Source organism: Coptis chinensis, chromosome 8 (genome assembly GCF_015680905.1).
Source record: "Coptis chinensis isolate HL-2020 chromosome 8, ASM1568090v1, whole genome shotgun sequence".
Taxonomy (NCBI): domain Eukaryota; kingdom Viridiplantae; phylum Streptophyta; class Magnoliopsida; order Ranunculales; family Ranunculaceae; genus Coptis; species Coptis chinensis.
The window spans coordinates 77,182,953-77,209,796 of record NC_141463.1 but is presented as its reverse complement, the minus strand read 5'-3'; the positions used below and the strand labels follow the sequence as shown (position 1 = coordinate 77,209,796).

Sequence of the window (26,844 nt, the reverse complement as noted above, 5' to 3'; positions counted from 1 at the left end):
CAGGCTGAATCATCTAACAAGACCATAATGAACAATCTTAAGAGAAAGCTGGAGGATCAGAAAGGGGCGTGGGCCGATGAATTGAGTCATGTGCTCTGGGCTTACCGAACTACACCGCGAACTTCCACTAGAGAGACTCCTTTCTCACTAGTTTATGGCATAGAGTCAGTAATCCCGTCGGAAATGGTGGCATCCACGACCCACATTAAGGCTGTTGAGGAGGGTTTGAACTAGGGCGTACTGTCCAGAGACTTGAATTTGGCAGAGGAGAGGACGGACTCCGCACGTGTCAGGCTAGAGGAGTACCACATACACTTGCAAAGGTAGTATAACAAGAAGTTGAAGCCGCGACAATTCCAAGTGGGAGATTCCGTGCTCCGCAGAGTGACTCCAAGTACCAAGAGAGTGAAGGACGGGAAGTTGGGCCTAAATTGGGAGGGACCCTATACAGTGGTGGATGTCAGAGGGGCTGGCACCTACAAGCTGCAAACAATGGAAGGAAAATTGATAGAGAAAGCCAGGAATGTGAGAATGTTGAAAAAGTTTTACACTTAAATGTAATACAGGTTCAGTGCAAGGGACTTGGGTTGTTTGCAAATATATAATACAACGACACTTTTGAGAAATTGATATGGTAACTTATTAAAGGCTTATCAGCCACCGAGAGACAGCAGGGGGGAGGGAGGAGCCCTTCGTGGACATCAAGCTCATCAGCCACCGAGAGACAGCAGGGGGCGGGAAGATGAGTTGCCCCTAACAGGCTTATCAGCCACCGAGAGACATCGGGGGGAAGAGCCTTTCGCGGACATGATGTCCGAATCAAACTGGGGGAAAAATGAGTTGCCCCCAGCAGGCTCATCAGCCACCGAGAGACAGCGGGGGGGAGGGGAAGAACCCTTCGTGGACATGATGTCCGAATCAAACTGGGGGCAAGATTAGTTGCCCCCAGCAGGCTCATCAGCCACCAAGAGATAACGGGGATGGGAGAGAGCTCTTCTTGGACATGACGTCTGAATCACACTTAGGGGCAAGGTGAGTTGCCCCCGGCAAGCTCCTTAACCATCGAGACACAGTGGGAGGGAGGGGGGGGGGAGAAGAACCCTCTGTGGCTATAATGTCTGAATCACACTTGGGGGCAAGGTGAGTTGCCCCCAGCAGGTTCTTCAGCCATTGGGAGACCGCGAGGGGGAATACACCATCGCAGACATGATGTCCAAGTTAAATTGTGGGGCAAAGAGAGTTGCCCCAACGGGCTTTTGGGGAGAAAGGCCCTAGAGCATAGAGTTATGCAAAATATCGATAAAAGAGACAACCGGGAAGCAAGGGTAGAGTACAAGAGGGAGTATCTCATATTATTTTGTAGGGTGCATGTGCCACCATGGAAAGTAAAATATGAATGCAAGAGCAAACAGATTCCAAGTGGGATTAATACTTGATTACTGAAAAACAAAAGCAGTAAAGGATGTAACCATAGTATATGAAAGAAAACATCCATAATGTCAAATACATAACAAAAGGAATACATAATCCACACAAATGGGCACACAAGGTAATATAACCAAATGGAGTATACAAAAAGCCAAGATAGGGAATTCTCAATCGGAGTCTCAAAGTGTTTCGGGGGGGTGGCTCGGTGGAGGTGGTGTCCGCAGCAGAGACTTCCGTAGTAGTAGTTACTGCTTCATTGGTGGTATCTTCCGCGGTGGATCCCAGCACCTCGACTCCCACTGCAGTTTCTGGATTCCCTTATGTAGACTCCTCAACAGGGGTGGACGGCTTCTCGGGAAGAAGGCGTCCCTCCTTAAGAAGTCGAGCATGTTCTTCTTGTATTTTCTTGGCCACCCTCTTGTCTGCTAGGGCCTTGAAACAGCTTTGGAGAGTGACCATGTCCGCCTTGTGCTGTTCTAAAAAGGCGTCGGTACTTTCCTGATGTTGTAGAGCAAGAGTGTCAAGACTGGTTTGGTGCTGCAGGAGGAGGGTTGCACGCTGATGACTTAAGCGATCGTTGACCCCATCCATATATTGCTGGTGGTTAGCTTCCACAGTCGTTAACTCATCTTGAGCCTTGGTTTTGGCTAGGTCCGCGGCTTTTAGCTCTCGCTGGAGTCGAGCACAAGTGGCCCTTAGTCCATTAGGACCACTGGATTCCTTATCCAAGGAATCCACCTTGGCACCAGCGCCAAAGAGACAGCGGATCATGTAGGAGATGTCAAGGCTCACCTAAAAGCAAGAAGGACAATAAGTCAGAGATGAGAGGTGAAAGAACAAGGGCAGAAATAAGAGTTGGTACCTTCTCCCAGTTGGTGTATAGGGAAGTCTGGTGTTGTTCAAAGGTTCCTCCTTCTGCGTGGACCTTATCTTTCAAAAGGTAAGAACCATAGAAGAGAGAGGAGGCCACGACAGGATTCTCAAGAGCGGAGTCCGCGACATTAACCCTATGGTTGCGAACCTTGAAAGTAGGGGCGAACTCTTCAGGAGTGGCATCTTTGCCAGAAGGGAGGCCTTGCTCTTTACCTGGTCGACGGGCAGGCACTGAAAGGGCCGCAAAATCAGTGGCCAGAGTTGTAAGGGTAGGTTCTTCGGACACAGAGGTCCTCGTTCTTTTGCTTGGCGGCCCCTCAGCGGAAGCAACCACTTCAGTGGGCGAGACTTCCATCACTTCATCATCATCATCATCAGCAGCATCGCTGTCAAACAACTTTATTTTGGTGACATCCATGTTAGCGGAGGGAGAGAGTGGAGGGGTATTGGTGTTCCCAAGTGGAAATGGACCTATAAGAGGGAAAGGTTTTTGGAGCGGATGGGGAAAGAGGTTCGCTAAGCACAAGAGCAGTGGGAGAGTGGGAAGAGTCTCGGATGTGGCTGCGGTGGGGACTATAGAGGTGGGAATGTTTCTTGGGAGGAGGCAATGCTCAGGGTATCCTTTCTTTAGGAGGGGGAGGACGGTAAAAGGGAGCGGAGAAGCCTGCGATGGTGTGGAGTGCTGGCACTTCTAATAGCGGAGTACCCGTGGTTGGATGGAGGTTCAGAAAGGCACCTTGGGCATATCCTAGAATACGGAGTCTTTCAAAAATGGGAGAGATTATTGTTCCTGAGTATAATCGAGACTTGGAATCAGACCGCCAACCTGTAAGGAAAGACATCTGTAAGACCGTTAATAACATGGGTTAATTGCAAGAGGGGAAGGAGGTTATAGTAAGACTCACCACTGGATTGAAAAGCAAGATGGTTAAGTGTCAACTCGGAGGGGAGGTCCGCGGGCAAGAAATTCCCAGACATATACAGCGGGTAGTGATGCCACATTTTATCAGAGGTGGTGATGTGGAGGACAAATGATTTATTTTTTAGAGCGGACACAAAAGGATTGGTACCCCACACTGACGTATTTGGTACTTGTCTTTATGAAATATTGAGAGATAATATCGCGGTATGATAGTTTGGGATCACCCGACCTATTGTAGTAGTTCACAACATACATCAACCTCCAGAAGTTCCCAATGCCTTGGCAAGGAGGGATGTTGAAATGATTTGCACACCTCAATGTCTAATAAGGTGAGGGAAAGCCGCAGCCCGGCGACAATCTGACCCACGGAGACTACAAGAGACCCCGGCCACCGGGGAACTAGATAAGGGTAATAGGTGATAGATGGCACATGTTCTAGATGGATGTTAGCGGGGATTCCATAGGCAGCCCTAATCACATCCAAATTAGGTCTACGACATCGGTGTGATAGAGGGATGAGTTGCCCAGATGTGGACGGGACCGCAACAACGACCACTGGAGGGGGAGAAGCCACCTCTGTAGACCAAGAAGAGAAAGAGTCCTCGGAGTCCGATGCCGACATTGAGAGGGGAAGATGAACAGACTCAAAGAAAGGGAAAGACTCAAACAGTTACTATGTAAAGGGAAGGAATGAATTAAAGAAAATCACTAAGACAAAAGGGATAGGGAAATGACAAACCTGAATTGGAATCCTAAGAAAGAAGAGTTGAATCAGAGCAATTACCGAGGGTCTAAGTGGATCGGAGTGTGTGGGAAGAGGAGGAGCTGTTGGAGAAAGAGAGGAGTATAGCGAGAGAATAACAAAATGAAGAAAGTAAGGGAGAAGAAATAAGCAAGACTTTAAATAGAGGAAGGGCAAAAGAGTAAAATCCCTAGGCAAAGAAACTGAAGAGTCAGCAGGTGGTTTAATAGAGGGGTGATAAGCACCCAAAACTGTAATATTAAACCTCGAGAGACATAGCATTTTGGTCAATTATGTGTTTAATAATCATGTAATAATTATATTTTCGTACTTTTGCAGGTTTCCGCAATTAAAATGAAGATAGTGATAAAACATGCATCAAAGTACGTGAATCGCGGGGAATATTTGAGTTTCCCACTCGACCTCGTGAAAGCCGAAGTTTCCAAAAGAACGAGCCAAGTCCGCGTAAACGGCCCACATATGAAGAAGCAGAAACTTCCGATGCTCGATCGGATAAATCTAGGTGCCGACGTTGGCTAGTGAAGCCGCCAAGTACAAGAATCTGGGAATATTGGAATTCCCGCCAATCCCCGTGGTAAAAGCCCAAACAAAGCCCGACTAGAGCCGGGTTTCCAAAAGAACGTAACCAAAGGCGTAACGGGCCACATATAAAGAGGCGAGGAAACTTCCGGCTCAAATCGATAAATCTAGGTGCCGACGCTGGGCTAGTGAAGTCGCCATAGCGACGAGCTTAATTTAACTCGCGCAAAGGACAAAAGTCGTGAAAACGCCAATTTTGGCGCATAATCGACACACTAAGTGGACACATTATGCGAGCCCGTAAGACATGATGAGTCAAAGATAGGCAGGTGGCAAATGATGGTTTCAAATTGATGCCACCTTGCAATGAGAGAAGACACGCACTGCTCAATATGGAAATGAAATAAAGCAAAAGGACAATTATAAGGCTAAAGCGCATTTAAACAAGAAATAAGTTTTGTTTCGTAAACAAAACTTTGTCACGTGAAAACAAAACCCTCGACATTCAAAGTTTTGAATGTCTCAATGGAGTAAAATGTACCAAAACCAAATTTAATGATCCTCCGGACATCCGCCTATATATATGAGGGCTTCGCCTTCAAGAAGGTCTTCAAAGATATTAATGCTTTAGCTACGCTTTTAGTTTTTCTTCAAGACTTACCTTCGCCATTTTTATTTCAAAGCAGCCTTAATACAAGAAGTTATTTTACCCTTAATAAATTTCATTTCTTTTCTTGTTAATTTTCGTCCCGCATTTATTTACTTAATGTATACAGCAAATTTTATTATTCCTCGCTATGATGATGAGCTAATTCTCGTGGGGAGTGGTTATCTTCGCCGCCGGTGAAAACCGGATTGACTTCGTTAATATTCTAGAATCACTACTTAGGAATTAGGCATAGAATTAACATCCGTCCCAAAATGATCGAGATCGCACAAAGTCGAGGCCGATGCTCAGAATATTTCGCTCCAAAAAATAAAATGTGTCACTCTCTCAGTGTCGACGACTCCAATTCGGCCCAAATTTGATGTGAACTTCAGTGCCGTGAGCGGAGATAATATACCGTAGAGATGTGGTATTATTAAAACTCCTTATGCTAGTGAAATGCACCTAGAGATGTGGGCATGCACTAGGGATCAATACTCGACGCCGCCTCCAAACGACTAACTAGAGATGTAGTGATTTGGTAATAAAACTGTTGAAAAATGATTCTTGCATGAGCATGATTAACTCTCCCTGTTTCTCTACATTTCGTTTACCTATATTTAATCACCGTGAGTAATTTACATTACCGCTAATTTAATTAAAACCAACTAAAAAGAAACCTAAAATCCTACTCACTTAAAGTTGTAATTCCGGGTTGTGAACCTATCCGAGCCCTAAGGTTTGGACGATCCCTTACTCAACCTATCCTACCAATCCCACGTGAGTAAGGTAACTTGACTAAAACGTACGACTATACGGACGTTGGACTTTGGACTTTGGACTTGGACTTGGACCTCGGACTTTGGACTGTGGACCTCGGACTTAAGAAATAAGTAACTAAAAATAAATAAACGTGAGTAAAATAGCGTTTTATCAAATGGCGCCGCTGCACGCCGAAGGACTCTGGGCTTAACGTAATAACTGGAATACATCCATAAAAACCCCTCCCTTACCTCATCATCTTTTTAATTTTCATTTTCGCTATAATACTAACTCTTTACCGTAATTTTTTCTACTAACAAATAACCGCGGAGCCAAGTTGTTTATTTTCATTAGCATGATCTAAGTAATTCGTAGGAATTTGAAGTACTAAACAGACAAAAGAGTCTCGGACGAGACTGAATTAGTAAGCAAGTTTAAACTAACCCTCGAGTATCAACACCGGGTTTTCGTCTGTGCCACTTTCCTTTTCGCACTTTTGGGCTCTTTGGTCCGCTTTTTCTAGTAGCATAAGCTCTGAGTAGTCGATCGCTATACGAGGAATCGCGGGACCTTCGTGTTTCAAACTCTTAAACTCCTCAAACTTTGTCGAGGATATTATTCGCTATAACCCGCTTTTACCTCGATATTTGTATGTTAACATGAGAACTCGTGCATGTAAAGGTGGTTCACATCACATATTCATGAACACAATTAATATGATTCAGATATATTTTGATATACGCAGAAGCACCAAACCACTTGCTTAGAATATTTTTGTATGTGTATGTTACATCAATTCACATACGCGGTATTCAATTGCATGAGTTCGTTCTTGACATTCCCCTAACTCAATGATAACTTACACATAGTTGCATGTATAGGTAATATAGATTTGCATGGGTAGACTTTCTGCGTAAACTAGTATATGTTAGTTAGTTTCTATTTTGGCATCTATCGCTTTTAATTGCATATTTCGTGAATCAAGTCTCCATAATACACTAAAAAAAAAAAAAAAAAAAAAAAAAATTAAAAAAAAATTAAAAAATTAAAAATATTAAAAAAATTAAAAATTAAAAAATCATAGTAATTAAAAATTTTCATCTAAATCATCTTAATAACACCCCGCATAATACACCATCACAAATCATCCTATTCCATCAGTGCCTAGGAAACTTGAAAAAAAAAAATTGAGGTTGCCTAATTAAGGAACGTGCTAGCACTAACAACCTCCCTCAATTCTCGGAGACTCGTCTCTTTGGAATATTCACACGCTATCCTAGCTTCCCTCGCCGAAGTTAGCAAATACCGTAGAAGGCGCGGTTTCAACTCCCTCCTAAAACTCCAGCCATTATTCGTTCCTTTATGAGCACTAAATTAAAATTTATATTTGTATGAGACTACGGTCCGGTAAACATAAGGAATTAGAACTTACATATCATCGCCGAAAATACAAGAAACAACCGCTTATGTTATCTCCTAGGCATAGTTCCTCCTCCGTAAATCAACCTCACAAACATCTCCGTTTCCATTATCTCCTTTAATTATGGTTGAAGAAAACCTCACGGTCGAGAAACCCCTTTCGATTTCTATATCGCCTCTACGTGGGAAGGACTCGCTTTCGCATTAAACTCGCGCGATTGTAGGTGATTTTCGTGATTCCGCCAAACATTTTCGGTTTGTTACCGCTTACCATGGTTTAGACCATGAAAACCGTGATAATCATCTTCGCCGGATGCAACAAGTAGTCACCACTTTCCGCCATCCGATGTTACTAACTAACAAGTCTTACTTAGGTTGTTTCCCTTCACCCTAGCCGACAAAGCTTCGGTTTTTGCCTCACGGACAAGCGCCGCCAATCCATTGACACATGGGCCAAACTAGTTCAAGCATTCATGATAAAGTTCTATACTCAAAAGAAAACTACGAAATGCTTCAAAAGATTCAATTCTTTCGCCAAAGACCCCTGTGAATCCTTTTCGGAAGCGGAGCAGATTTATCGATCTACTAATGTCCCCATCATCAACTCGACATCATTTGTATTAGTCCGTTTCATTTTTAATGGTCTCTCCGACCATCAAAAGGAAACATTAGACATCATGAACGGCGGTTGTTTCATGGACAAGGGCGCCTTGAAGCATACACTTTTTCTTGAGAAACGTGCCTCACGGCACCCATCGGGGAAACACCGATTCTTCTAGATCTTCTAAAGACACTCCTACCAAAGTTACATCTATGTTCGAGGTCAAAACCCGATCCGAATTAAAACTCTAATCGAGACCTTAAACAAAAAGGTCGATGCTCTTTCGGTATAAGTAAATGAACAAAACCCAAACAGTCATGGCTGCCAACGCTTCCCCATGCCCTCTTTGCTTAAGTCCCGAAAGCACGATTCTTATTGTCCTTTGGTATATGAGTGTCCTCCCTAACCTTTTCAAGAGGCTTTGTGCTTTCAACATCCCTAACGCACCTTTGGCGACAACATCCGAATTTAGCTTGGGCACCCCCGCCCAACAACAAGCTCCTCCAGTGGCAACAACGCTTCTGTCGACCACCCGCATAATTACAATTCCTATCGTCAAGGAAATCCTCCACAATTTCAGCAAGGGCAAAGTAATTTTCCCAACAACGCAAATATGGGATACCAAAACAACCGCGAACCTTTGTTCCCGCTTAACCAAGGATATGGCTACCAAAATCAACCCAGAATAATAACCGTGGAACTAGTTCCCCGCCTCCTTTGGTATTAATCCACGGTACCGATAAAACGGCTGAAACTTTCCCCGACATACATGAATCAACGTAATCAAATCCTAGCTTCTATCCAACAAATTTCTTCACCGTTAGCTCAGATAAAAGTCAAAAGGCGCGGTTCCCCGCCAAGGTTTCCAAACCCTAAGCCTACAAACACTGCCTTTGAACTCAACAATGCACCAGACCTAGTAATCCAAGCCAGGGTGAGGTGAATGCCATTACCACTCTTCGTTCCGGCCGAACCATCGACAATAATATACGATGATGCGGACGAGGAATCGACGGAAGCTACGACCGTTGCCCCGCCGACTCTACCTCGAACCTATAACGGACGGTTGTACCTTTAAAATCTACACCCACGCCCCTAGGAAAAGATACCAACGATCCTTATATACGCCGATTCCGTCAAAAGCTCCGTCCCCGCCCGCTTTTGGTAAAGAACAAACGCGGATTTTAACATTTTGATGAGATCCGTGAAACCTTCAAAAATTTGACCATAAACTTACCTTTCCTAGATGCGCTTAAAGCATTTGCCCAAGCATGCCAAGTTTTCAAGGACATGTGCACCACCAAACGACGCATCTAATGTACCTCAACAAGCCGTTCCTCATCGAAAGCAGTTTCCCTCGACACTACCAATGGTGTGGTAAAGTACAGGACCTGTGTCGATTAACCGTACCTTGCACGCCATGCACAAGTATACCGCTACTGCACTTTTAGACCTAGGTGCCAGTGTCAACCTACTTCCCTACTACTTATTTAAGCAGTTAGGTCTTCATGAACTAAAACCTACCAACATGACTTTGCAACTCGCGGATCGTTCCATCAAATACCCAAAAGGCATAGTAGAGAACGTTATAGTAAAGGTCCAAGATTTTTACTACCCAGTGGATTTTGTCATTCTAGATACTGAAGTAGCCTGCGTGACTCCATCCCTATCATCTTGGGACGCCCTTTCCTTGCAACCGCCAACGCCTCATAAATTGTCGGGACGGTTCAATGACATTGTCTTTTCGAACCTTTTCATCGAACTCAATGTGTTCAAATTAATGAAACAGTTTCCATCCTATAATGGAGGGCTTAGATTAGCTTGGTTGATAGTCCGGAACATGATTATTTCACAAACTCTTTTCCCCTTGACGCAGATACACCAATTTCTTTCTTTTGATAATCCGGAGTTTGACGATGACTCAGTACATAAGGGATGTCCATGCATTATTAGAGTCTGTACCACTATTTGACCCTAATGCTTCGGTGCAAACTAATTCAGAAGAACCAGATTCGGCTTCTTTTCCATCAAGAGATGATCCCTCACTTAATCCTTGATCCCCAATCCTCCAACTCCGGATTTGAAACCTCTACCCCCTGATTTGAAGTACGTACATCTCGATCCCGATGGTAGTCATCCTATAATAATTTCTGCTCACTTAACTACAGACGAAGAGACAGGGTTGATCCATGTCATTCAGGAAACCGCCCGCTTATCGGATGGTCCTTGGATGATATCAAGGAATAGACCTAGCATATGCACGATCGTGATACATCTTGATGACGCACAAAGACATCACGAGAACCACAACGCCTTTAATCCCGCCATGAAGGAAGAAGTGAGAGAGGAAGTTCTCGTTTTTGATGCTGGTATCATATACCCTATCTCGATAGGATCGGTTAGTCGCCCACGTTGTTCCTAAAAAGTCCGCATTCAAGTTGTGCAAAATGAAAATGGTAAATGCATCTCCACTCGCATTCCTTTGAAATGGAGAATTTGCATTGACTATCGCAAACTTAATGCCGAACCCGTGAAAGATCATTTTCCTCTCCCATTCATTGACGGATGCTAGAACGCGAAATGGGTCATGCTTACTACTGTTTTTCTTGATGGCTATTCGGATACTTCCAAATTGTCATCGATCCCACCATCAAGAAAAGACAACTTTCACGGTCCCTTGGAACCTTTGCTTACGCATCTAATGCCTTTTGGTCTTTGTAATGCCGTGCACTTTCCAATGTGCATGCTTCACATTTTAGTGATATGGTGGAACGTTATATGGAAGTCTTCATGGACGACTTTTCCATTTACGGAAATTCCTTTAACGATTGTTTATCCAACCTTTCCAAAGTCTTAACGCAGCTGGCATAAGAGAAAAATCTGGTACTCAATCGGGGAGAAGTGTCATTTCATGGTTACCAAAGGACTTGTTCTAGGTCATATTGTTTCAAAAGACGGATAGAGGTTGATAAAGCTAAAATTGTTAAGATTTCTTCACTACCCTTCCTAACGCACAGATTCGGGATATCCGTGCCTTTTAGGCCACCGGTTTTACAGAGATTCATTCAGATTTCTCTAAAGTTGCTCGACCTTTAACCAATCTCCGCTTAAGGATGCAGATTCGACTTCAATTTCAATTGCAAACAAGCTTTTGATACACTAAAACTGCTCTAACTACCGCCCTATTATTCAACCCCTCGATCGGGTCTCAACCATTCGAATCGATGGGTGACGCTTAGCGACTTTGCTATTGGTGCCGTATAGGGCCAACGACGCGATTTTAAAACCCGCTTGTCATTTATTACGCTTAGTAAAACTCTTTAACGACGCCAACGTAATTATACCACAACCGAGAAAGAGTTCCTAGCATTGTCTATGCTTGATAAGTTTCACTTCCTACCTAGTTCGAACATCAATTCATAGTATATACCGACTCATGCCCTTACCGCCAAAAAGGACGAAAACAACGATTGTTACCGGATCCTTCTCTTACAAGAATTCACCTCGAAATCAAAAACAAGAAAGGTTATCACTTTCCATGTAAAGCCTCCTAAGAATTTGGTGTCTCTCTAAATCCCTATTCCTAGATGGTTCTCGATTTATGTATATAATAGACAATCCAATCTGATAATAAATTCATGCAACAATACAATAAATCCATGTAATAGCTCGGTAATCGTTTGTCATTTTCCTACATTTCCAGAGTATATATACAAAAGTAAGTAACAAGTTATGAGTGAAAAAAAATGTAAACAGTAGAGCATATCATCACTAATTATTTTACCAATATCAACAATAGAGCATATCATCACCATGGTCGAGGGATGACCAGAAATATATGGGCTTACCAAGTTCAAGTATAAAAACACCCAGTTGCTAGAAACTAATTATCTGATAATTGTTCATTATTGCTAGAAACTACTATGTTTCTCTGTTTCTCTTTTATCCATTTGAAATTTGATGGAGACAAATGTAATGTTATGGCGCTAACTTAAGAGCCTACATAGGATTAAACTGTTCCAAGTTTAGCTCACTGAGATTTCTCGAACTAGATTATAACAAAATAATGAATTTCTTAAGATTGTGGATAAACTTAAAACATGAGTGCCTTCATGACCTCTACCATTACTACTGGTAAGTATCAACCTTCATGACCTATACCATCACTACAAGAATACTGAGTATTTGCCACGGCCATTAACCGTGGCTAAAGACTTTTTGCCACGGTCAAAAGCCGTTGCATGACAGTAGCCAATGCGCCTGTGGCTAACTTTTTGCCACGGCTAATGGCTGTGGCCAAAGCTTGCCTTTTTCCCACGGTTTTGAACTGTCCCAAGAGCCGTGGTAAATAATCCTTTTGCCGCAGTTGATGTCCGTGGCTAATCCTTACATGAACAGTGGGTATTTATTTTGTGCTAACTGAGTGTATTGTTTGGCCACAGTTTAAAGCCGTGGCAAATGTTTTAAGATATTTAAAAAAAATTTGGTCTCACTTTTTTATCACGCTTGCTGTTCATACAACAATCTAAGAAAACCCAATTGAACAATAATTCTCAACAATTAAACATGGGTTTCATACACAATATGTATTGTACATATCATAGAACCCATTAGCAATCAAAACTTGCATAAATAACAAATATAAGAAATTGGAAATATACTACTAAGAATGACTCCCAAAAAATATGAAAACATCACTATAAACGGCACCTAAACTCGTTGGACTATGTTCCCGACCATATATACACAATGCATCAACTATTTTCGATCAAAATCTACATATTTTGGTTAAGCTTCTCTGTACCTCATCATGTATCTTGTCGTAGAGAGTAGGCTTTGAAAATATATCTACAGCCATATAAAAACAAACATTAGAACTTGAACTACATATATTCTCATAGAAAATTGTGTGATATAGCAATTCAAATATAAGGAAAAATCACTAACCATTACGTGTTGTAACCGTTGCCAAAGTCATAATTGTAATTAGTCGTTGACACCAACTTCTTTGCTCAACTTATATTTCAAACGGCCTAGGTGAGTCAATCCAAATGAGATATAATAAAAGCCAAAATCATGGAATATGAAAACTGTAAAAGCCACCCTTATTTATAGTTTCGGTTGAGAGAGAGGAAATGAATGTGTAGAATTCAATCCAAGTTCTATTACAATACCATACTAGCAGGTATTGTTCAAAGGTACATACTCTTCATCTTATAGTTCACCTAGGCAGTTACAACATCAACCAAGGTCTGGTATTGCCTTTGGTAAGTTCTCATTTGAATTGGGTAGGTCAAAATATCTAATAGACCTGCTATCATGCATTCACTTGCAATTTACTAGAAAGGTTAGTTCTAGTAGTAAGTTAACTATACTAACATCATTATAACCTAAGAATGAATGAAAAATCCCAAATACATGCACCATACTATAATGCAAACCAATATACCTATTTGCTTTTCCGGATTCCTAAGTGTAAATGTGAGCTTCAGGCACACTACAAGAATACAAACAGAAAACAAGCTATAGTTAAGCTCAAAACAAAAAAATGAACTCACTTAAAATGAAATATAGTGAAAAGAAAATTTGGGCCAAGTACACTAACGTCATTCTAAAGCTTCAAACTAATGCTAATAGCAAGCATCAATAAGCTCACATTTCACACAAGATATTTATGGGAGAAAGACACAAAATAAGGCATAGGATTTCGTAACAAACTTCATAATAATGATATTACCTTTGCATTTATTGAACCACTAATAGACCACAAAAGTTCTTCAACTACCTAAGCCAAAAACTTTTGAGTAACCAAACATTAGCTTAATAATAAACCTTTCACATCCTGCACAGATTATTTTAACTTGTGTGTGTGTGTTTTTTTTGGTGTGTGTGGGTGGGGGTGTTAAATAAGCCTAAAAACATATTCAATGGAGATCACATTCACGTGAGCCAGATGGATCAACACAAACTAGATAATTGATTTATAATCAGAAGATAAGCACGTGGTTTGGTGAGACCACCTTTAGGAATCTTGTAATACATGTATGAAGCAAGTTAATGATGAAAACTTCAAAGAAAAGCTCAAACCTTTGTTGTAAGAACTGGGAAAGACTTCCGCAGATTGAATCGCATCTTGTGAAGACAGAAGCAAAGAAATAAAATATATCAGTCAATTTATTACGTACCAAACAATTAATTAAATAGCAACCATATATTTTATGCTGACGATCAAACCTCGAAACCAAATTTTGATAGGGTTCCAATTCTCGTCCTGTCATCTTCTGAATTCCATTTGAGATGATATCTTGAACCAATTTGAGATACATGTATTTTCGTGTTTTTCAAAGATCATCTTTTGGGGGAAGAGGATTTATCAATCTCAAGTTTAGGAATTTGAACCATTACTAATATCTCCATTGTTAAAAGTAACAGATTTCCCTGCATCGTCTCACATGAATATAGGAAAAATATGAAAGTAGAATGTTGTTTTCTACTAATAGGAAAGAAGAGTACCATGGCTGATAGATCGAATGATCAATTGGAGGCATGAATGTGTCACATTCAATGCTAGTCGACATCATCACATTCAGGAGCATTGAGCGCCTCCCTACAGTCAAGTTCATCAATATCTCTCCCAACAGAAAATATATTGTCACCACTAATGGAATAAGTAACAACATACTTACTTCAATATCTGGCCACCACCAATTACGAACACCTTTTTTCTATTGACGGACAATAGGAGAGTCGCTAATAACTCCAGAGCGTAAGTCATGCTTCCACATATGACAACATTTTCAGCAGTAGCAATATCAAAACTCGAATCCAGTAAGCACAACATTTAGGCGATTGGGCAAAGGTCTTTTTCAGGAGGTATACTTTCCCATGTTTTCCTCCCTATTATGATTGCATTCCTTTTCCCGTGATCCGACGCGAACCATTGTAACCTCTTTAAAAATTTAAGGTCGACGGTAAGTTCCGGTAACTTCCCATCCTTACCAATGCCCATAGTCCGAGTTGTAGCCACAACAACTTGATAGGACCTCAAAGGATTTGAACTCCCATTCGAAAGGTTCACAACTATATCAGCACCAACCATTCTATCAATCGACAAAGAGCAAACTCCTGTACGTGATAGTGTGAAAAACATGCAATGGGTGAATGGTTTTTCCTGGTGACGGAATTTAATGACAAGAAAAAATAGCTCCGAACAGCAAGCCAACAAGTAATATAGTGCCTAGAGTGTACTATGAGCATGGAAGAAGCTAGAAACAATTATAAAAACATAATGCAACACTTTCACATGTCACTTATTTGTTCAAAGATCTAGGAATGTCTAACTAATCCACTTAGTTAACTAGAATGTCAATGACCAATGTGTCTCCCTAGAGAGATGAAACATACTGCATAAGCAGATATTGTCACATACATCCATTATTCCACGCATCCATTACTAAGATTAAAGGATAGTTTGGTGTCATGTCAGGCTATTAGCCATCAACTCAAAAGACGAAACCTACAATGTCCCTGATAAGTAAAAATAGACTGATTGACAACGTGAAATTAATCATTGACTCACTAAAACCTTGCTTAAATAGTCAAATAAACTACAATAAAGATCACAAATAATGTGAGTGAAAGAAAGAGTGGGTAAAAAATCAAACCTGAAGAAAGATTTGTTTGGGGACTGAAACCAATTTGATTTCTTTCTACCAATAAAAGTTACGATTGTAAATTATGAAAAATTACAACAGTGAACTGCCGAACTCATATCTGTGATGGCGTGATGGCATGAGAGAGAGAGATGGGAAGAAAACCAAGCAAGAGGGTTTACCCTAATGCTATTTTGTCGAATATTTCGCAGTGATACATTTCATTTCGTGCACCTTTATTTTTCAAGAGATCAACGGATACAAAAACACAGATTTACATCAACGGTTCAAAGAAAAAGAAACATGACCGTGGCCAAAAACTCACCTAAACTCAAAACCACACACGTAATTAGCCACAGCTGCTAAAAGCTTTAGCCACGGCTAAAGACCGTAGATACTCTGCCACAGCCGTAGACCGTGGCTAAAGCTAACTTGTACCTGTGGCCAAAAGTCATTTTTCTTGTAGTGCATATGAGCATGTTCTACTGGATTCACGAGTTCAGGCTCTTTTATTTCCAGGAACGTATAATCTCTCACAATCATTGCTTGTACACACATGCAATTTTTTCTCTGATCCCAAAGTTGAAATTCTCGCATTACCATGAAAGGAACCAAAGACATATAAGAAACCTAAACAAGGAAACTGGAAGGCAGTCCATTAAACTAGCCCGGAATATTTTCTTTAAATCCGTGAATCGTAAGTGAGTAGGTCCAAAAGATGGTGCTACTAAAGCAACGAGAGAAGGTAAGCCACGTTCAACGGCTTTTGTTGATAAAACAGTTCAAGTCGCGAAGAAAAGTTTGAAGAGAGCTTGGTTCACTAAGGGTGTTTCGTGAATAAACAACCAAAAGCCTTATCCAAATTGAAAGGGGGAAAAGATACTTTCAAGTGTGGAATTTTCAGTTCACACTTCAAATGGTTTGTACCATCTTTCAAAGCCGCACATCACTCAATAGCTCAATGGAACACTGTTCACATACTCCGTAACCCAAATCCTATTAGAACTAAAGCACACCCTCTCTTTACTAGAGAGATGCTCAAACATGAAAGAACTTAAGCAAATTCACACCCATATGCTCAAAATAGGACTAGTTCTAGATACCATCCAGCCATTTGTTAAATTTATGTGCATTATCAAGTAACTTGTAATTTTAATTATGTGATTTAAAGAGACTAGCTTGTAACTTGTAAGCAGTTAGGACTGACATTGTTTGTTCAAACAAATACCGCATTTCATATGGTCTGAATCCTTTGGGATTGTTCACATTCATCTCTACGCTTTAAAGATTTGAATAATATTTGATTCTCTTTGTTTCTCATTAACTTTTTTATTTAAAAGATTCCTCTTGTTTGGGTTTTGGCGGTGGAGATGGTTGCATGAAAGAAGAGAGTAGCTTTATCAGCTGTAGCTTATCTTTTTGTTCTCGGTAATCTAGTGTTATGGCTCTAACTTAAGAGCCTACTATGCTTCATCAACTATGCTAGTTTTATATGGTAAACCACATGATAGATAATTTAACTATGTTCTTGGTTCGATCTTCTTACCCAGATTGTCCTTTTCTCTACTACTCTACTAACAAATTTTAAACATTTTCATCATATTTCTCTTCTCAATTGGTACAAATTGTACCATATATCGCCATCTACCCTATACCCAAGAAGTAGTATTTGAAAGAATACTTAGGTGACTATGCATCTGCACAAGTTTCCTTTTAGTATCTTAAATTTTTTGTTATTGTTTAACTATACTAATCTTTCGCTGGTGTACATTTCAGGAGGAATCAAGAACTCATTGAAGAACTAAGTAGTACTCCAAAGATCGGGGTCCAAAGAAGTCTATTTTCCTACTGAGTTCTTGCAAAGCTTTACTACTCAATCGTTGGTTTGTTTCTAGAAATTTGTGTTCCTTGTTAACTTTGTAGCATATATACCAAGGGGCTATAAAAGAATACTATCTATCTGACTCTCTCGAAGTCTATATAACTATGTTTTCAACCTTATCTTTGAAAGTCGATGCTTTCGGCACAATTGCTAACGACTCCTACATATTGTTGTTAAACTTATAACTAAAATAACCTTAATACTGGGGTAATAAATTTGAAGGGAGAAATCTAAACGCCTTCAACATGAACGGAGAGAGAAAAAAAAGGCCAAAGGATAAGTAGCAATACCAAAGAACTGCGAGGAGTATCACCGCTAGTACAAAATGTTTTTGAACCCACGCACCTAGTATTTTCAAGAAAATGACTTTGGCGTATCAATGAAGAGAAAACAATGAAAATTAAAGAAGAAGACTTTGTGTATCAACAAAGAAGAAGACATACAATGAAAAAAAAAAGACTTTCTGTACCTTGTTGAACTTGTTGGAAAAGAGAATATGTTTGAGGTAGAGCGATGAAGCTTGGAGAGTGGAGTTGTTAAATAGATTTGAGCGTAACAAACCCAACTATTCTCGGCAACTAACTTTGCGAGAATTCCCCCAAAATCTTATTCCCGTTTCTCACGCAATTGGGTGCGACTTCAAATACAGTCGAACGTGGTAGTCCTATTCTCATGGGAATTCTAATTCATGCAGTTGTTTTTACCAAACAGCCCATAAGAATAAGAATGGTAATACCCACGAAAACTAGTTAGGGGCCATTTGTTTTTGCCTCTTATAAGACCTTGAGGTCTTATAACCTCTTATAAGATGTGACCCAGTGATTTTGGACATTTTTTTGGTTTGTTTTTTGCCTCTTATAAGAGGCATTCTACTAGAAATGTCTTATAAGAGGCTCCAATTCTATAAGTACCAAAATTAGATCTACTTCAATTCTATAAGTCTTATAACTTGAAAAATGACTCAAACACCCCCGTCCATATACCCCTAGCCTCATTTCTCTCTTCTTCCCTTTTCATTATCTTATTTTCCAAATAACTCTATTACCCTAGCCACCACCGACTACCACCACCACCACCACCACTGCTGCCACTACCACCACCACCACTACCACCACCATCACCACCACCATCATTACCTCCACCACCACTACCATCGTACTATTAAGACTATCACCACCACCACCACCACCACTACCACCGTACTATTAAGACCAATATCATTACCTCTACTACCACCACCACCGTACTATTAAGACTATCACCACCACCACCGTGCTATTAAGACATCCACCACTTCTACTACCACCACCATCACCGTGCTATTAAAACCAATATCATCACCTCCACTACCACCACCACCGTGCTATTAAGACCACTACCACTACCACCGCCAATTAAGGTAGTTTCCTAAAATCGATATTCTAATTATCAAAATTGATTTGAAACCGAAAATCAAACTATACGTTTATTTCAAATTAATATATTCAAGTTAAATGTGATGTAAAGTAGGGTTATATTTGTCAAATAACCATCTATATATAAGATGTCATGTATTTGTTTTTTCTATTTTTAAAAGTGCTTATAAGAGGAACTTAAAATTAAAAACAAACCACTTTATAAGACCATCTTATAACACATGGTCTTATAAGACCCTCTTATAACTTAACCCAAAAAAACAAATAGCCCCTAATGTGAGAATTCCCAGGGTTGCCAAACGTACCTTGAAGTTCTAAATCCACATAGAACCAGGTTTTTCAGGCTAGGTAATGAAAAATTGACGAGTAATTCTATCATTATATATATATATATATATATATATATATATCAAAACCCTTCGATATGAGTTTAAGAGTGGCCATGTTTTTCGATTGAAATAGGGAGTGGGTTGCATGTAGCCATTCAAAGTGTGGAAGGAGATGTTGATTATTTTCACCTTCCTCTTCAAAACCCCATGTAACGGTTTATGAACAAACTTGTTGCAATTATGAATTGTGAACTAACAATATATAGTATATATGTTTCTTTGGATTATAATTTTAAATTCTAACTCAAAAGTACAAAACGTTAGGCCTTGATTATATAATTTCAATGGCGTGAGGAATGTGCTTCTAATTTAAAAAAATAAAATAAAGGAGACTAGATATAATTTTAGTGACATGAGGGGGAGTGTTGCTTTATTAGAACAAACTCCATTTTTATTATTGATTTAGAATAGCCTCCATTAATCAGGACATTAAATTATATAATTATCCCCAATTTATTAAAATTTATAAGAGCTTTTATTATGTCATTGAAGCTTTGCCCCTAACATTTTTATATCACTTCTTGAATCACAATAAGAATCCAAGTAAACCAGGCTACCTATGGATCTCGAGAGATGGGTTTGGAGACTTAAAAAACCCAAATTTACTTTCATATATATTTATATATATATATATATATATATATATATATATATATATATATATATATATATATATATATATATATATATATATATATATATATATATATATATATATATATATATATATATTTTTTTTTTTTTTGAAAGATGTTGGGATTTTGCAAATCCTTATCGTATTATAACCTTTCATAAGTTAACATTACATCATCCTCTACCATAGAATTCAACTTAATATATAAATAAAGGAGGGATAAAAACAACATGCTCCATATTTTTTGCCCTTAAGAGAGAGTTTTGCAAGGTGATCTACAACTCTATTTTTCTTCTCGAATACATGGATAAAAAAGACATCAACTAAGGAAAGCATAAGTCTTCTAATGGTAGCCACCAGATTCCAGCACTGCCATGATAAAGTCTCGATATCTTTAAGAATTTGGATAGCTCTTAGTGAGTTAGATGCCACTATGATCTTCCTACAGCCAAGCTCAATACATAGACTAATCCCAATCTGAATAACCTTTAATTCTTGAAACAGGATTGAGTGCACATCTCCTCCTCCAGAAAATGCAAAAATGACATGACCTTGTTCATTTCGAGCCATACCACCATGTCCTACATCCTCCATAATTGAACCATCACAATTCAACTTAATATAATCTGTAGGTGGGAGTAGCCATCTAACCTGTTTGGTAGTTGCCTTCTTATATTTGAAAGAGAGTCCAATTTGAGCAGCAAAAACTCGTAAGCTTATAGAATCCTTAAGCTCCTCCACTTGTACCTCCAAGTAATGCTTCGTATCCCTCAATAACATGTTACTGATGACTGTCGGATTCGAAAACATTCCATTAAACCTTATGTTATTACGTTCAGTCCAGATGTAACCTATGGTAGCACATATATACACTTTGATCAATTCGCCTTTTGTGATTTTCCTCGTATCATATTGATGAGATTGCACCACTCCTTATTTGAATTATCAACTTGTCTCCCCAAGCCTATTGCATGCTTTACATTAGACCAAATCTCTTTAGTAAAGGAGCAATCGAAGTACAAATGCTTAGAATTTTCTCTACTATTGTTGCAAAAACAGCATGAAGAAGTTTGTAGAACCTTCTTATACACTAGTCTATCCTGTGTAGGCATACTTCCAGAGAATAATTGCCAAGCATTGAAAGAATATTTAGGAATCACCAACCTCCCCCGAACAAGATTTGACCATTTAACTTTGTTTCGTTTCCTTCTCAAAGATGAATAAGCGATTTGATCTGAATATACTGTTGGTGTTTCATCCCATATCACTTGGTCTTCTGAGAGCTCTGAGCAAATGTCCACTTTAAGAATATTTTGCTTGATATTTCCTTCAGGTAGTACTTGCACTACTCCTTATTTGAATTATCAACTTGTCTCCCCAAGCCTATTGCATGCTTTACATTAGACCAAATCTCTTTAGTAAAGGAGCAATCGAAGTACAAATGCTTAGAATTTTCTCTGCTATTGTTGCAAAAACAGCATGAGGAAGTTTGTAGAACCTTCTTATACACTAGTCTATCCTGTGTAGGCATACTTCCAGAAAATAATTGCCAAGCATTGAAAGAATATTTAGGAATCACCAACCTCCCCCGAACAAGATTTGACCATTTAACTTTGTTTCGTTTCCTTCTCAAAGATGAATAAGCAGATTTGATACATAATATACCTGTTGGTGTTTCTGTCCATATCACTTGGTCTTCTGAGAGCTCTGAGCAAATGTCCACTTTAAGAATATTTTGCTTGATATTTCCTTCAGGTAGTACTTGCACTACTCCTTATTTGAATTATCAACTTGTCTCCCCAAGCCTATTGCATGCTTTACATTAGACCAAATCTCTTTAGTAAAGGAGCAATCGAAGTACAAATGCTTAGAATTTTCTCTGCTATTGTTGCAAAAACAGCATGAAGAAGTTTGTAGAACCTTCTTATACACTAGTCTATCCTGTGTAGGCATACTTCCAGAAAATAATTGCCAAGCATTGAAAGAATATTTAGGAATCACCAACCTCCCCCGAACAAGATTTGACCATTTAACTTTGTTTCGTTTCCTTCTCAAAGATGAATAAGCAGATTTGATACATAATATACCTGTTGGTGTTTCTGTCCATATCACTTGGTCTTCTGAGAGCTCTGAGCAAATGTCCACTTTAAGAATATTTTGCTTGATATTTCCTTCAGGTAGTACTTGCACTACTCAAACTTCCAATTTCATAATATATTAAAATTCATAAAATTCGCGTGATATAGCCCATTTGTTATGTCGTGTGTTATCATAATGGTATTTTGGTTAGAATAAAATCATTACAAGGGGATTTTACAGTTTTACTTTTGAAAATTTGAACAGGTGTAAAGAGTTGCACGCCCAATCTTCTTCACTCTTCACCGACCCTATTGTAGTAGTAAAAATAAAGTAAAACAATCAAACATAGCAGAGAGACACATAGAATAAAATAGTAGCAGGAGCGTATGTAACAGTGGGATCTTGACTTGAGAGCATCTTTAGGTGAGATACTATCGTAGCATCAAACACCAAATTTCATGAGATACTATCGTAGCATCAAACATGAAATTTTGTGTTTTTTCATCTTCAAGAAAGATACATGTTGATGAAAACACCAAAAAAATACCAAACCAAACACCAAATCGGCCAAAATTTGGTATTTGGTTTAGTGCTGTATCAAATCTCTCTCACGGTGTTGGAAAAACCGTGCGGTTTTTCGAACACCGCATGGGCTTGGGCTAGACAGTGGGCTTCTATGGCACAATTTTGTGAAAACCGCGCGAGAGATTTGGAAAGAGAAGAAAGAAGAAAATTGATATGCAACACATCACGCGGTTTTTCTAAAATCGCGTGGGATGGGCTTCTAAGGTGGAAATACGTAGGCGGTTTTTTGAAAGCTGCGTGAGCTATCACGACGCCGGTTTATCCATAACCAGCGTCATTTGATGTCAACTATTTTGATATCGCTCCCCGAAGTTGGTTGGTGTTTTTGGTTTGATTCAAATATTTGGTATTTTCTTAGTTTCTCCCCTAAAGATGCTCCGAGGTTGGGGTTTTGATAGTTAGTTGGGACATGCGCAAGAACTTTTACAGCCCAAGCCTTTAAGGTATAAATCCCCCTACTTACGGTAAGAGAAATGGAGGGTGTGGGTTCTCGGATGGGCATTGTAAAACTAAAAGGAACGATGGGGATACACCGAAAAAAAGAAATGCATTTGTAGGGCTTCAAGCAAGTAACCAACGAAATCCCAAATAAAATAGATGAATATGGGACACAAAATATGAAGGGCGGACACCAACTCACCAAGTCTCTCAAGATATCCACGAGATATAAGATCTGCTCCGATAAATCATAGCTTGAATCGTTCTTTGTGTGAACTAATTTGTTACCATTGAAAATCGCCAATAGCACCCAAAGCTGTAATATTAAACCCGAGGGACATAGCATTTTGGTTGATTATGTGTTTAATAATCATGTAATAATTATATTTTCGTACTTTTGCGGGTTTCCATAATTAAAATGAAGATAGTGATAAAACATGCATCAAAGTCACGAGGAATCACTGGGAATATTTGGAGTTTCCCGCTCGACCCGTAAAGCCGAAGTTTCAAAAGAAACGAGAACCGGTCGCGGAGCGGGCCCACATATGAAGAAGCGAGGGAAACTTCCGATGCTCAAATCGGATAAATCTAGGTGCGGCGTTGGCTAGTGAAGCTGCCAAGTACAAGAATCTGGGAATATTGGAATTCCGCTCAATCCCGTAAAGCCCAAAAAAGCGACTAGAGGCGAAGTTTCCAAAAAAACGAGAACCGGTCGCGGGAGCGGGCCCACATATAAAAAGGCGAGGAAACTTCCGAGGCTCAAATCGGATAAATCTAGGTGCCGGCGTTGGCTAGTGAAGCTACCATAGCGAGCGAGGCGGCGAACTCTCTGTAAAAGGACAAAAAGTAGTAAAAAGCCAAATTTTAGGGCGCCCGCTTGGACACACTAAGTGGACACATTATGGGCCCGAGGAAGGCATGATGAGTCGGCATAGGTAGGTGGCAAATGATGGTTTCAAATTGATACCACCTTGCAAGAGAGAAGACCGTGTATCAATTCAATATGGTGGTTTGAATTGAAACAAATTATAAAACAAAATCTTAAATAAAAAGTTTTGTTTAAAAAACTTAAAACAAAACTTTAAATCGCAGTTGAAAACAAAGTTTTGATTTCAAAGTTTTGAATGTCTCAATTAGATAAAAACAAACAAAAAATTTAATTGTTGATCACGTGAAGGGACATCCGCTTTATATATATGAGGGGTTAGCGCTTCATTATAAGGTCTTGACATATTAATGCTTTAGCTTCGCGTTTAGTTTTTCTTTCGATACTTACTTACCTTACGCCATTTTATTTTTGACTTAATCTGATAAGTTATTTTACCCTTAATACTTGAGTCATTTCTTTTCTTGTTTAATTTCTGTCTGCATTTATTTACTTAATGTATCTGACAAGTTTTATTATTCTGCTATGATGATGAGCTAATTCCCTCGGGGAGGGTTATCTTTGCTTCGTGTGAAAATCGGATTGACTTCGTTAATATTCTAGAATCACTACTTAGGAATTAGGCATAGAATTAACATCCGGTCCCAAAATGGTGAGGGCTGTACAAAGTTAGATCGCGATGCTCGGAAGCGGTCTCGTAGCGACAAAATGTCGTAGCGACTCTGCAGTGTCGAATGACTCTCAATTCGTCGGTGATGTGAACTTGTGCGGGGGGGCGGAGATAATATACGAGAGATGAGGTATTATTAAAACTCCTTATGCTAGTGAAATCGACCTAGAGATGTGGGCATGCACTAGGGATCAATACTTTCGGCGTCGTCTCGAAGCGAGGCGAACTAGAGATGTAGTGATTTAGTAATAAAAGCTGTTGAAAAATGATTCTTGCATGAGCATGATTAACTCTCTCCCTGTTTCTCTACATTTTTGTTTACCTATATTTAATCGTAGTAAGTAATTTACATTACCGTTAATTTAATTAAAACCAACTAAAAGAAACCTAAAATCCTACTCACTTAAAGTTGTAATTCCGGTTGTGAACCTATCCGAGCCCAAGGTTTGGGCGATCCCTTACTTTCGACCTATCCTACCAATCCCGTGAGTAAAGGTAACTTGACTAAAGCGTCACGACTATCACGGACGTTGGACTTTGGACTTTGGACTTGGACTGTGGACCTCGGACTTTGAATTTGTGGACCTCGGACTTAAGAAATAAATGGCTGAAAATCAATAAGCGTGTGTAAAAAGCGTTTTATCAAATGCGCCCATTTGCCGCCCGAAGGACTCTGGACTTAACGTAATAAGCTGGAATACATCCATAAAACCCCTCCCTTACCTCATCATCTTTTTAATTTTCATTTTACATTTACAATACTAACTCTTTACCGTAATTTTTTTTTCTACTAACAAATAGCGTGAGCCAAGTTTTGTTTATTTTCATTAGCCGCGATCTAAGTACTCCGTAGGAATTTGAAGTACTAAGCGGACAAAAGAGTCGGACGAGATGATTAGTAAAAAAGCGAAACTAACACGGAGTATCAACACTCCGGTTTTCAGTCTGAGCCACTTTCCTTTTCGATTACTCTTTTGGGCTCTTTGGGTCTGTTTTTCTAGTAAGCATAAGCTTCGGGGAGTAGTCGATCGCTATCACGAGGAATCGCGGGGCCTTGGGTTTCAAACTCTTAAACTCCTCAAACTTTGTCGAGGATATTATTGCTATAACCTGTTTTACCTCATTATATTTGTATGTTAACATGAGAACTCTGTGCATGTAAAGGTGGTTCGTCATCACATATTCCGTAACACAATTAATATGATTGAGTATATATTTTGATATATCGTAGCATCAAACCACTTGCTTAGAATATTTTTGTATGTGTATGTTACATCAATTCACATCCGCGGTATTCAATTGCATGAGTTAGTTCTTGACATTCCCAACTTCATTATAACTTACACATAGTTGCATGTATAGGTAATATAGATTTGCATGGGTAGACTTTCTGCGTAAACTAGTATATGTTAGTTAGTTTCTATTTTGGCATCTATCGTTTTTAATTGCATATTTAAGTAATCAAGTCTCCATAATACACTACGTAAAATTAAAATAAAAAAAAAAAAAAAAAAAAAAAAAAAAAAATTAAAAAAATTAAAAAAAAAAAAATTAAAAAATCATAGTAATTAAAAATTTTCATCTAAATCATCTTAATAACACCCGCATAATACACCATCATAAAATCATCCTATTCCATGATTGCCTAGGAAACTTGAAAAAAATTGAGGTTGCCTAATTAAGGAGCGTGCTATACGAACAACCTCCCTCGATTCTCTCGGGGAGACACGGCTCTTTGGAATATTCCGCGTTATCCTAGCTTCCTGCTTTCGAGGTTAGCAGCATTTCGGGGAAGGCGTGTTTCAACTTCCTCCTTCTAACTTCTAAAAACTCGGTCATTATTAGTTTCCTTATGAGCACTAAATTAAAATTTATATTTGTATGAGACTACGATGCGGTAAACATAAGGAATTAGAACTTACATATCATCGTCGAAAATACAAGAAACAAGCTGTTTATGTTATCTCCTAGGCATAGTTCCTCCTCAGTAAATCAACCTCGTCAAACATCTCCGTTTCCATTATCTCCTTTAATTATGGGTGAAGAAAAACCTCACGGTCGAGAAACCCCTTTCCGGTTCTATATCGCCCTACGGGGAAGGACACGCTTCGCATTAAACTTCGATCGCGATTGTAGGTGATTTTTAAGTATTCCGCCAAACATTTTCGGTTTGTTTACTGTTTACCATGGTTTAGACCATGAAAAACCCGTACAATCATCTTCGTCGGATGCAACAAGTAGTCACCACTTTCCGCCATCCGACCCGTTACCAACGAACAAG

At 39.4% G+C, this 26,844-nt stretch overlaps 1 long non-coding RNA gene and 1 pseudogene across 1 annotated transcript; both read right to left on the bottom strand.

Annotated features, from left to right (window-relative positions):
* Positions 1–12,700: 12,700 nt before the first annotated feature.
* On the bottom strand, positions 12,701–13,583 carry LOC147483165 (uncharacterized). Its single transcript, XR_015206445.1, has 3 exons — positions 13,383–13,583; positions 12,881–12,966; positions 12,701–12,781 (listed from the first exon to the last, which is right to left on the bottom strand). It is a non-coding gene; the product is annotated as an uncharacterized LOC147483165 (long non-coding RNA).
* A 431-nt stretch (positions 13,584–14,014) lies between these two features.
* Positions 14,015–20,685, bottom strand: LOC147483164 (bifunctional dihydrofolate reductase-thymidylate synthase-like; annotated as a pseudogene).
* Positions 20,686–26,844: the final 6,159 nt, after the last annotated feature.